Source organism: Pongo abelii, chromosome 9 (genome assembly GCF_028885655.2).
Source record: "Pongo abelii isolate AG06213 chromosome 9, NHGRI_mPonAbe1-v2.0_pri, whole genome shotgun sequence".
NCBI classification, from domain to species: Eukaryota; Metazoa; Chordata; class Mammalia; order Primates; family Hominidae; genus Pongo; species Pongo abelii.
Window position 1 is genome coordinate 24630651 of NC_071994.2, and position 10872 is coordinate 24641522.

Below are 10872 nucleotides of genomic sequence, written 5' to 3' on the forward strand. Positions count from 1 at the left end.
GGCAGAAATCAAGAAATTCTTTTTTCTTCTTCTTTTTTTTTTTTTTGAGATGGAGTCTCACTCTGTCACCAGGCTGGATTGCAGTGGTGCTATCTCAGCTCACTGCAACCTCTGACTCCAGGGTTCAAGTGATTCTCCTGCCTCAGCCTCCTGAGTAGCTGGACTACAGGCACACGCTACCATGCCCAGCTAATTTTAGTATTTTTAGTAGAGACGGGGTTTCACCATGTTGGTCAGGATGGTCTCAATCCCCTGACCTCTTGATCTGCCCGCCTCGGCCTCCCAAAGTGTTGGGATTACAGGCATGAGCCACGGTGCCTGGCCAAGAAATCCTTTAACCCTAATAAAAATGAAGATAAGACATACTGGAATCTCTGGGACACAGCTAAAGCAGTGTTAAGAAGGAAGTTTATAATGTTGAATGCCAACATCAAAAAGTTAGAAAGATCACAAGTTAACAACCTAACATCACACCTCAAGGAACTAGAGAAACAAAAACAAACCAACCCCAAAGGTTGCAGAAGACAAGAAATAAACAAAATCAGAGCTGAACTAAACTGAGACACCAAAAACCATACAAAAGATAAAAAAAAAAAACTGTAGCTTGTTTTTTTGAAAGAATAAATAAGATTGTTGGACAATTAGCTAGACTAATAAAACAACAGAGAAGACCCAAATAAACACAATCAGAAATGACAAAAGGGATATTACCACCAACCACACAGACATACAACCCCCCCACCCTTACCAGCAACTACTACAAACATCTTTGTGCATACAACTAGAAAATGTAGAAGAAATGGATAAATTCCTGGAAAGACACAACCTCCCCAGATTGAACCAGAAATATATTGAATCCCTGAACAGACCAATAATGAGTTCCAAAATTGAATCAGAAATAGAAAGCCTATGAACTAGAAAAAGCCCAGGACCAGACGAATTCACAGCCAAATTATACCAGATATATAAGGAATACTGGTACCATTCCTACTAAAATTATTTCAAAAAATTGAGGAGGAGGGATTCCTTCCTAACTCATTCTAACAGGCCAGCATCATACTAATTTCAAATCCTGGCAGAGACACAACCAAAAAAGAAAACTTAAGGCCAGTATCTTTGATAAACATAGATCCAAAAATCTTCAAAAAAATACTCGCATACCAAATCAAGCAGCACTTAAAAAAGCTAATCCAACACAATTAATTAGGCTTATCACTGGGATGCAATATTGCTTCAAAATATACAAATTAATAAATATGATTCATCAAATGGAACTAAAGGCAAAAACCACATGATTATCTCAATAGATGCAGAAAAGGCTTTTGATAAATTCAACAGGCTTCATGTTAAAAATTTTCAACAAACTAGGTATTGAAGGAACATACCTCAATGTAATAAGAGATATCTATGACGAACCTACAGCCAACATCATACTGAATGGGCAATAGCTGAAAGCATTCCCTTTGAAAACTAGAACAAGACAAGGATGCTGATCCTCACCAGTCCTATTCAACGTATTACTGGAAGTCCTAGCTAAAACAATTAGGCAAGAGAAAAAAATACATCCATACAGGAAGAGAGGAAATCAAATTATCTAGATAATTCTGTAATTTCTTCCCAAAAGTTCTTAGATCTGAGAAATAACTTCAGCAAAGTTTCAGGATACAAAACCAATGTACAAAACTTAGTAGCATTTTTATACACCAACAATGTCCAAGCTGAGAGCCAAATCAATAATACAATCCCATTAACAATAGCAAAAATACTATAAAATACCTAAGAATACTGGTAACCCTGGAGGCGAAAGACCTCTACAACAAGAATTACCAAACACTGCTCAAAGAAATCAGAGATGACATGAAGAAGTAAAAAATCATTTCATGCTCATGGATAGGAAATATCAATATTGTTAAAATGGCCATACTTCCCAAAGCAATCTAAATTTTCAGTGCTATTCCTATGAAACTACCAATGACATTCTTCACAGAATTAGAAAAAAAAAGTATTCTAAAATTCATATGGAAATAAAGAAGAGCCCAAATAGCTAAAGCAATTCCAAGCAAAAAGAACAAAGCTGGAGGCATTACATTTCCTGACTTCAAACTAGACTACAAGACTACAGTAACCAAAACAGCATGGTGCTGATACAAATTCAGACAGACAGACCAATGGAACAGGTTAGATAACCTAGAAATAAAACCATACACCTACAACCATCTGATCTTTGACGAAGTACAAAAACATCAATAGGGGAAGAACTCCCTATTTAATAAATGGTGCTGTTGTAACTGCCTAGCCACATGCAGAAGAATGAAACCGGACACCTTCCTTTCACCATATAAAAAAATCAACTCAAGATGGATTAAAAACTTAAATCCAAAACCCAAAATTATAAAAACCCTGGAAGATAATGTAGGAAACACCGTTCTGGATATACGACCTGGTAAAAATTTCATTTTGAAGACTCCAAAAGCAATTGCAACAAAAACGAAATTGATAAATGGCACTTAATTATATTGAAGTGCTCCTGCATAGCAAAAGAAACTGTCAGCAGAGTAAATAGAAAACCTATAGAAAGAGATGAAATATTTGCAAACTAAGCATCCAGTAAAGGTCAAATCCAGAAACTATGAGGGACTAAAACCAATTAACAAACAAAAAACAAACAATCTTATTAAAAAATAGACAAATGTCATGAGCTGACAAGTCTCAGAAGACATACAGACAGCTAGAAATCATATGAAACAATGCACACCACTAATCATTAGAGAAATGCAAATCAAAACCACAATAAGATACCATCTCACACCAATCAGAATGGGTGTTATTAAAAAATCAAAAAATAACAGATGTTTGTCTGGTTGTACATAAAAGGGAATGCTTATACACAGCAAGTGGACATGTAAAATAGTTCAGCCACTGTGGAAAGCAATTTGGTGATTTCTCAAGGAACTTAAAATAGAACTACTGTTTGACACAGGAATCCCATTACTGGGTATATACTCAAAGAAATGGAAATCATTCTTACCATAAAGGCACATACATGTATATGTTTATTGCACCACAATTCACAATACAAAGACACGGAATCAACCTAGATTCCTATCAACAATGAACTAAATGAAGGAAATTTGGTAAATATACATGATGAAATACAATGCAGCTATAAAAAAGAATGAGATCATGTTCTTTGCAGCAACATGGATAGAGATGAAGGCCATTATTCCATGTAAGTTACCACAGAAACAGTAAATGAATTACCACATATTTTCACTTACAAGTGGTAGCTAAACCTTGAGTACACATGGATACAAAAAAAGGGAACAATAGACCCTGGGTCCTACTTGAGGATGAAGGGTGGAGGAGGATGAGGATTGAAAAACTACCTATTGAGTACTATGCTTCTTATTTGGGCGACAAAATAATCTGTATACCAAACGCTCATGACATGATATTTACCCATGTAGTAAACCTGCACATGTACCCTCGAACCAAAATAAAAGTTGGAAATTTAAAAATATAACAAAACTATAACTTAGCTATATATATTATCTATAGAATACTCTACCTAACATCAGCAGAATAACATTCTTTTCAAGCACACAGGGAAAATTTTCCTGAATAGAGCATATGTTAGATCCCAAACATGAAAGGATTGAAATCATACTTAGTATATTCTAATCCAATAAGCAAATGAAATCAAATACAGTTGGCTCTTGAATAATGTGGGTGTTATGAGTACTGACCCTCCAGTCAGTGAAAAATTTGTGTATAAGTTTTGATTCCCCAGACCATACCTACCAATAGCCTTCTGTTGACTGGAAACCTTATCCATAACATAAACAGTTGATTGACACATATTTTTTGTGTTATATGTATTATATACTTATGATAAAGTAAGCTAGAAAAAATATTACTAAAAAAATCACAAGAAAGAGAAAATATATTTACTATTCATTAAATGGAAGTGGATTATCATAAAGTCCTTTGTTCTCATTGTCCTCACCTTGAGTAGGCTGATGAAGAGGAGGAAGAGGAGGAATCACTTTGTTGTCACATGGGTGGCAGAGGTAGAAAAAACTCTGCATATAAATGAATCCATGAAGTTCAAACCATGTTGTTCAAGGGTCTGTACAAAAGGAAATTTGGAAAATTCACAAGTATGTGGAAATTTAAAAACACACTTCTAAATAATCAGCTGGCCACAGTGGCTCACACCTCTAGTCCTAGCACTTTGGGAGGCAGAGGTGGGCAGATCACCTGAGGTCAGCAGTTCGAGATCAGCCTGACCCACGTGGCAAAACCCCATCTCTACTAAAAATACAAAATTAGCTGGGTGTGATGGTGGGTGCCTGTAATCCCAGCTACTTGGGAGGCTGAGGCAGGAGAATCACTTGAACTCGGGAAGCATTTGTCTTTACCATGGCATCAAAAAGAATAAAATACTTAACAGGTTTCACAAAAGAATTCTAAAACATGTTGTCTCAAACTTACAAAAAAGTGTTAAATATGAATTAAATAAATGAAAAGGTATCCCATGGTCATGGATTAGAAGAATTAGTACTATTAAGATGACAGTAGTCTCCAAATTGATCTACATTTTGAATGTAATCTCTAACACAATTCTAACTAGCATTAATGAAAAAAAGTAAACTGATCCTAAAATTTACAAGAAAATATCACTCTTCTCCTCAAAGTTCAAAGTATAAGCCAAACTGTTTATCTTAGTTTTCTACACATCTATTACCTTTCTGACTTCATTACCTGTCACTCTTCCTTTTGGTCATTACCTTCTCTATAAAAACTTCAGGTGTAACTCTATCCCAGGGCACATACTTCCCAGAACTGTTTTGCCTTCGAGGTCTGCTTAGCCCATTCATTCACTTTCTTTTGTCAAATGCCACCTTCTCAATGAGGCCTGTTCAAACCACCTTACTTAACAATGGACCTTCCTTGCCCTCCACACACTAGACCCTCTTCATTTTCCTTATTTTGCTTAACTTCTCCTTTTTTTCAAAAATGCTTATAATCATTAAACATGCTATCAGTTGTACTCATTTATTATGTTTATTGCTTGCTTTTAATCTCTGTCTGCCAGATGATAAACTCCCTTAGGGAAAAAAAACTTTTGCTTGGTTTGGTTTGCTTCCCATTACATCCCAAGTAATAACTAGAACAATATCTGCCACAAGATAGATGTTTAATCAGTGTTTGCTTAATGGATATATAAATAGGTCTATGTCCAGCATCAGTATTATTGAAGAACATAATAAAATATTCTTGATCTTTTTGGGAATATACAACTAAATGTTGATCCAAAGATAAAAAGATAAAAAGATAAAAAGAAAAGAGTTGGGCTGTTTTTCAACATACAGAAAAAAATAGCATCTGTAATCTTAGCCAAATATTTCCTAGGATAAAGACAGTAACAAGCCAACATAATTAACTGTCCAAAATCTTTGCCTCTTTAGGAGTTTTTTTCAGTATTAAACTAGTCCACATTACTGAGTTTAGTCTTGCACAAGTGTTTTCTTTAATATTTTTCTGTTTTTTTTTTTGTATAGAATATCAGGTTTCTTTGCTATAATTTTACCCTGTGCAGCTTAGATTCCCTTCATCTTAAAAATGTTTTTTATCTCCCTGTTCTTTTATTTTCACGTAGAACTTTCTCTGCACACTGCTCGAGCTTCGTTTGCTGATGGTAGTTCTGAACTCTGCCCTTTCCTCTGTCCATACTACGTTATTCCAGGCTAGTAGTATGGTTTAGATAATGTCTGTAACTAAACTCTATCTTAGATTCTTGGGGATATTCCAAAGGAAATGAAACATAAAATTTATAGCTGTTAATATTTTCTTAACTACAAGTGATAGTAACTTAACTTGTGCTGGCCATCATACCCAGAAGAGTAAATAATCAGTTGATTTTACTGAGTAGTGCTGGGCCTCAGAAGCATCTTTACCAGGGACTCAAATACCATCTGGATCCTCTTTCTCTTTATTTTTACCTTTCTTGGGAGGTTTGCTACCTTCACTTTCCCTGCAGCTGTACTTTAATCACATGGTAGGAAACCTAGTTATTGACAACTCACAAATTTCATATTTTATGGTTTTATCACTGAAAGTGGACTATTCTTATGGTCTCTTTGGCCCAAATACTATATATCTAGAGGAAGGGTTTCGTTATCTTAGCTGGGGTCTTCTGCTTACCTTTGTAACAAACATGGTGGGGTCATATTTTACAAAAATCGCTGCTTCCATGAAAACCAGCTAGATGGAAACTTGCGTTTTGCATCAAAGCAGGTGCTATTTAGGCAAATCAATATATTGTCTACTGGATACCTATAGTCACAGAGTTTGTGTTCACAGAGAAAGATCAAATGATTATTGAGAGAAGTGTGCCTTTATAGGAGTGTTTATAATCAATACAACCACATAGAAAGATTGCTAAAAAAGAATGGAGTAGCTGCAGGCTTATGGCATCAATCTGAATAATTTTGAGAAGTTAATATTAAACCAGTAATCATATAAAGCTGAATTTTATAAGGAGAAAGGGACAGAGAATCATCCATTCCACTGATTCTCATAACGGTGTCTGGGCTTTTTGGAATCCTAGAAATGGGGAGAGGATTTTCTCTGGACTATTTTCTTTTTTCCTTTTTGATCACATTTTTATTATATTACATTTCTCTTCCACAGTAAAAAAAAAACAATAGCAACAACATTAACAACAAACCTCTATTTGCTGCAACTACTGATATAGCATAAAGCTATAAGTAAACAAAATGCATAATCTTCCCCTGCCTATTTTCATTTCCTCCCCTTATCATAAAAAGATAGGTATATGTATAGAGACACAGGAGGGTTGTTTCTTTCCACAAAACAGCATCATATCTTACAGGCTACTTTGAAACTTGATTTTATTTCTTAGTACTACGTCATGGCTATCCTTCCAAGTCAGTAACTATAACTCTAAAACATTATTTCAAGTATCAATATACTATTTCACAGCAAAAAAGTACCAACATATATTTAATTATTCATTTATTGATGTTATTCAGATTCTTTTCAGTTTTTCAACTTTGCAAATAAGGATCCTATACCTTTTCTTTATACTATGGCTTGGAAACTTATACTTTTATTTCAATAAGATAGAGTCCTAAAACTCTTATTTCTGTATCAAAGGTTATATCTGTTTTACACTGTAATGAATATCACCAGATATTTTACAAAGAGTTTGTGGAAATTCACTTTAGCAATATATGAGAGTACTCATTTCTCCATGTTCTCAAAGATGTGATATTGTGTTTCTTTTTAAGTGTGGAAATGCAATTTCATTATTACCTTCCTTTGCTCTGATGATTATTGCAGTTGATTATATTCTTACATGTTTATTGCCATTAGACTTTTTTTGTGAATTTCAAACTTATATTATTTTATATCTATTAATTTGTCATTTATTTTGATCAATTTGGATATTATGATAATTATTTCTCTATTTGTTGCAAATTTTCTCTAGCCTACTGATATGGTTTGGCTGTGTTCCCACCCAAATCTCACCTTGAATTTTAGTTCCCATAATCCCTATGTGTCTAGGGAGAGACCTGGTGGGAGGTGATTGGATCTTGGGGATGGTTTCCTCAATGCTGTTCTTGTGATAGTGAGTTCTCATGAGACCTGATGGTTTTATAAGGGGGTCTTCTCGCTTCGCTACTCACTCTCCTCTCCCCTGCCACCATGTGAGAAGATCCAAGATTGCTTCCTCTTTGCCTTCTGCCATGATTGTAAATTTCCTGAGGCCTATTCAGCCATTTAGAACTGTGAGTCAATTAAAACTCCTTTCTTTATAAATTACCCAGTCTTGGGCAGTTCTGTATAGCAGTGTGAAAACCGACTAACATAGTAAATTGGTACCATAGAGAGTGGGGTACTGCTATAAAGATATCAAAAAACGTGGAAGTGACTTTGGAACTTGGTAACAGGCAGAGGTTGGGACAGTTTGGAGGGCACAGCAGAAGATAGAAAGATGTGGAAATGTTTGCAGCTTCCTATGGACTTGTTGAATGGTTTTGACCAAAATGCTGATAGAAATGTGAACAATGAAGTCCAGGCCAAGGTGGTCTCAGATGGAGATGAGAAACTTATTAGGAACTGGAGCAAAGGTCATTCTTGTTATGCTTTAGCAAAGAGACAGGTGACATTTCACCCCTGCCTTAGTGATCTGTGAACCTTGAACTTGAGAGAGATGATCTAAAATTGGAACTTGTGCTTAAAAGGGAATCAGAACATAAAGGTTTGGAAAATTTGCAGCCTGACAATGTGATAAAAAACAAAAACACATTTTCTGGGGAGAAATTCAAGCTTGCTGCAGAAATTTGCCTAAGTAATGAGGAGCTTAATGTTAATTGCCAAGACAATGGGAAAAGTGTCTCCAGGGAATGTCATAGACCTTCATGGCAGCCCCTCTGATCACAGACCCAGAGTCCTAGGAGGAAACAATGGTTTTGTGGGCTGGCACAGGGTCTTCCTGCTACTCTGTGCAACCTTGGGAGTTGGCACCCTGTGTCCCAGCCTTGGCTAAAAGGCACCATTGTACAGCTCAGGCCATTGCTTCAGAGGGTGCAAGCCCCAAGCCTTCATGGCTTCCATGTGGTGTGTGCCTATGGGTACACAAAAGTCAGTAATTGATGTTTGGGAACCTCCAGCTAGATTTTAGAGGATGTATGGAAATGCCTGATGTCCAGAGAGGTTTGCTGCAGGGGTAGAACCCTCATGGAGAACCTCTGCTAACGCAGTACAGCAGGGAAATGTGGGGTTGGAGCCCTCACACAGAGTCCCCACTGAGGCACTAATTAGTGGAGCTGTGAGAAGAGGGCCACTGTCCTCCAGACCCCAGAATATCAGATCCACTGACAGCTTGCACTGTGCACCTGGAAAAGCCACAGACACTCAGTGCCAGCCCATGAAAGCAGCCGGGAGGAAGACGGTACCCCGAAAAGCCACAGGGAGAGAGCTGCTCAACACTGTGGAAACCTACCTGTTGCATCAGTATGTCCTGGATTTGAGACATGGAGTCAAGAGAGATTATTTAGGAGCCTTAAGTTTTAATGACTGCCCTGCTGGATTTCAGACTTGCAGGGGACATGCAGCCCCTTTGTTTTGGCGAATTTCTCCCGTTTGTAATGGGAGCATTTACCTAATTCCCATACCCCCATTGTATCTTGAAAGGAACTAACTTGCTTTTGATTTTACAGGCTCATATGCAATCAGAATAAATGACAAATTAATAGACAGACTTTACTTGTCTCAGATGAGATTTTGGACTTGGACTTTTGAGTTAATGCTGGAAAGAGTTAAGACTTTGGGGGATTGTTGGGAAGGCGTGATTGGTTTTGGAAACTTGACGTGTCAGATGAGACTTTGGACTTGGTCTTTTGGGTTAATGCTGGAATGAATTAAGATTTTGGAGGACTGTTGGGAAGGCATGATTAATTTTGAAATGTGAGGACATGAGATTTGGGAAGGGCCAGGGCAGAATGATATGGTTTGGCTCTGTCCTCACCCAAATCTCCTCTTGAATTATAATCCCTATAATCCCTACATGTCTAGAGAGAGATCTGGTGGGAGGTGATTTGATCATGGGGGTGGTTTCTCCCATGCTGTTCTCATGATAGTGAGTGAGTTCTCATGAGATCTGATGGTTTTATAAGGGGCTCTTCCCTCTTCATTACTCACTCTTCTCCTGACACCATGTGAGAATGTCTAAGCTTGTTTCCCCTTCACCGTCTGCCATGAATGTAAGTTTCCTGAGGCATCCCCAGCCATTTGGAACTATGAGTCAATTAAACCTCTTTTCTTTATAAATTACCCAGTCTAGGGCAGTTTTTATAGCAGTGTGAAAATGGACTAATACATCTACTATATGATTTTTGGTTACTTTTGCTATACACACACACACACACACTCATAGTTATTTTGTATATATGTGAGTTTCCTTTGTAACTTTTAAGTTTTTGTAGTTTAAAAAAATGTAAGAAAAAGAAAACCCAATTTAGCTTATCAGAAGCTCTCATTTTGAGAGTACATGTGCAATTTAGATTAATAAAAAATACAAAATGAAATTATGTAATAAATGAAGTTTTCTTAGTAGTTTCCAGTTTTCAAAATACAGACATTCAATAGCAGCTGTCCATGGCCTAAAAATGTTTGGAAATTGCTGCTCTAATACAAATGACTCATTTTATGGTAGAAGCCAAAAAGGCAGAATAGTGAAATTACTTGTATCTATCTCTCCTGTTGAAAATGAGAAGATTCAATGGATCTGTGAAGTAACTTAAAATAGTTCCTGGAAAATACATTTAATAAGAAGAGAATGAAATTTACTACCTGTGTCTTCCCACTGACTTCTGCCTGGTTATGTGCTTGTTTCCTCTGACTTCTGCTTTATTTTCCAGAAAAGAGCTAGTCCAACGAAGTAGCAGTGGGGAGATTTTCTCCTTTATAGGTTCTTAGGTATATACTTAGGGGTAAATTTGCTGTAACCAGATATGGACCACCTTAAAAGCAAATATGATTTCTAGTAATCTACACTGATTCTTTGCTGTTATCATCATGGCAACAGAACCCCATGATACAACAATGACATTACAGTAAAGAGAAAGACTGCATAAGGAGGGCCAATCAGCTCACCTGAAAGCACACGCAGGATTTTTGGCAACAGGGACATGAGTGTTATAAGGATGGTCCAGAAGAAGGGAGGACTTCTTGTGAACGGTAGATGCGAAGTAGGAGGGACAAGCTGCAAATCCCAGTCCTCAAGGCACATGATGCTTAGCTACAGTTATTCATTAACAGCACAACCTACTAATAAACAGA

At 36.8% G+C, this 10872-nt stretch overlaps 1 long non-coding RNA gene across 2 annotated transcripts in view; it reads right to left on the minus strand.

The window, feature by feature from the left end:
* LOC129048634 (uncharacterized) overlaps window positions 1–10631 on the minus strand; it is a 28939-nt gene extending 18308 nt beyond the window's left edge. The window contains exons 1-2 of one of the 2 annotated variants that reach the window (XR_008511140.1): window positions 10384–10631; window positions 4007–4129 (exon numbers count right to left, since the gene is read on the minus strand). This is a non-coding gene — a long non-coding RNA (uncharacterized LOC129048634). The remainder of the gene's footprint in view (window positions 1–4006; window positions 4130–10383) is intronic. The other variant, XR_008511141.1, reaches the window with a different exon arrangement.
* Between the last annotated feature and the right edge of the window lie 241 nt (window positions 10632–10872).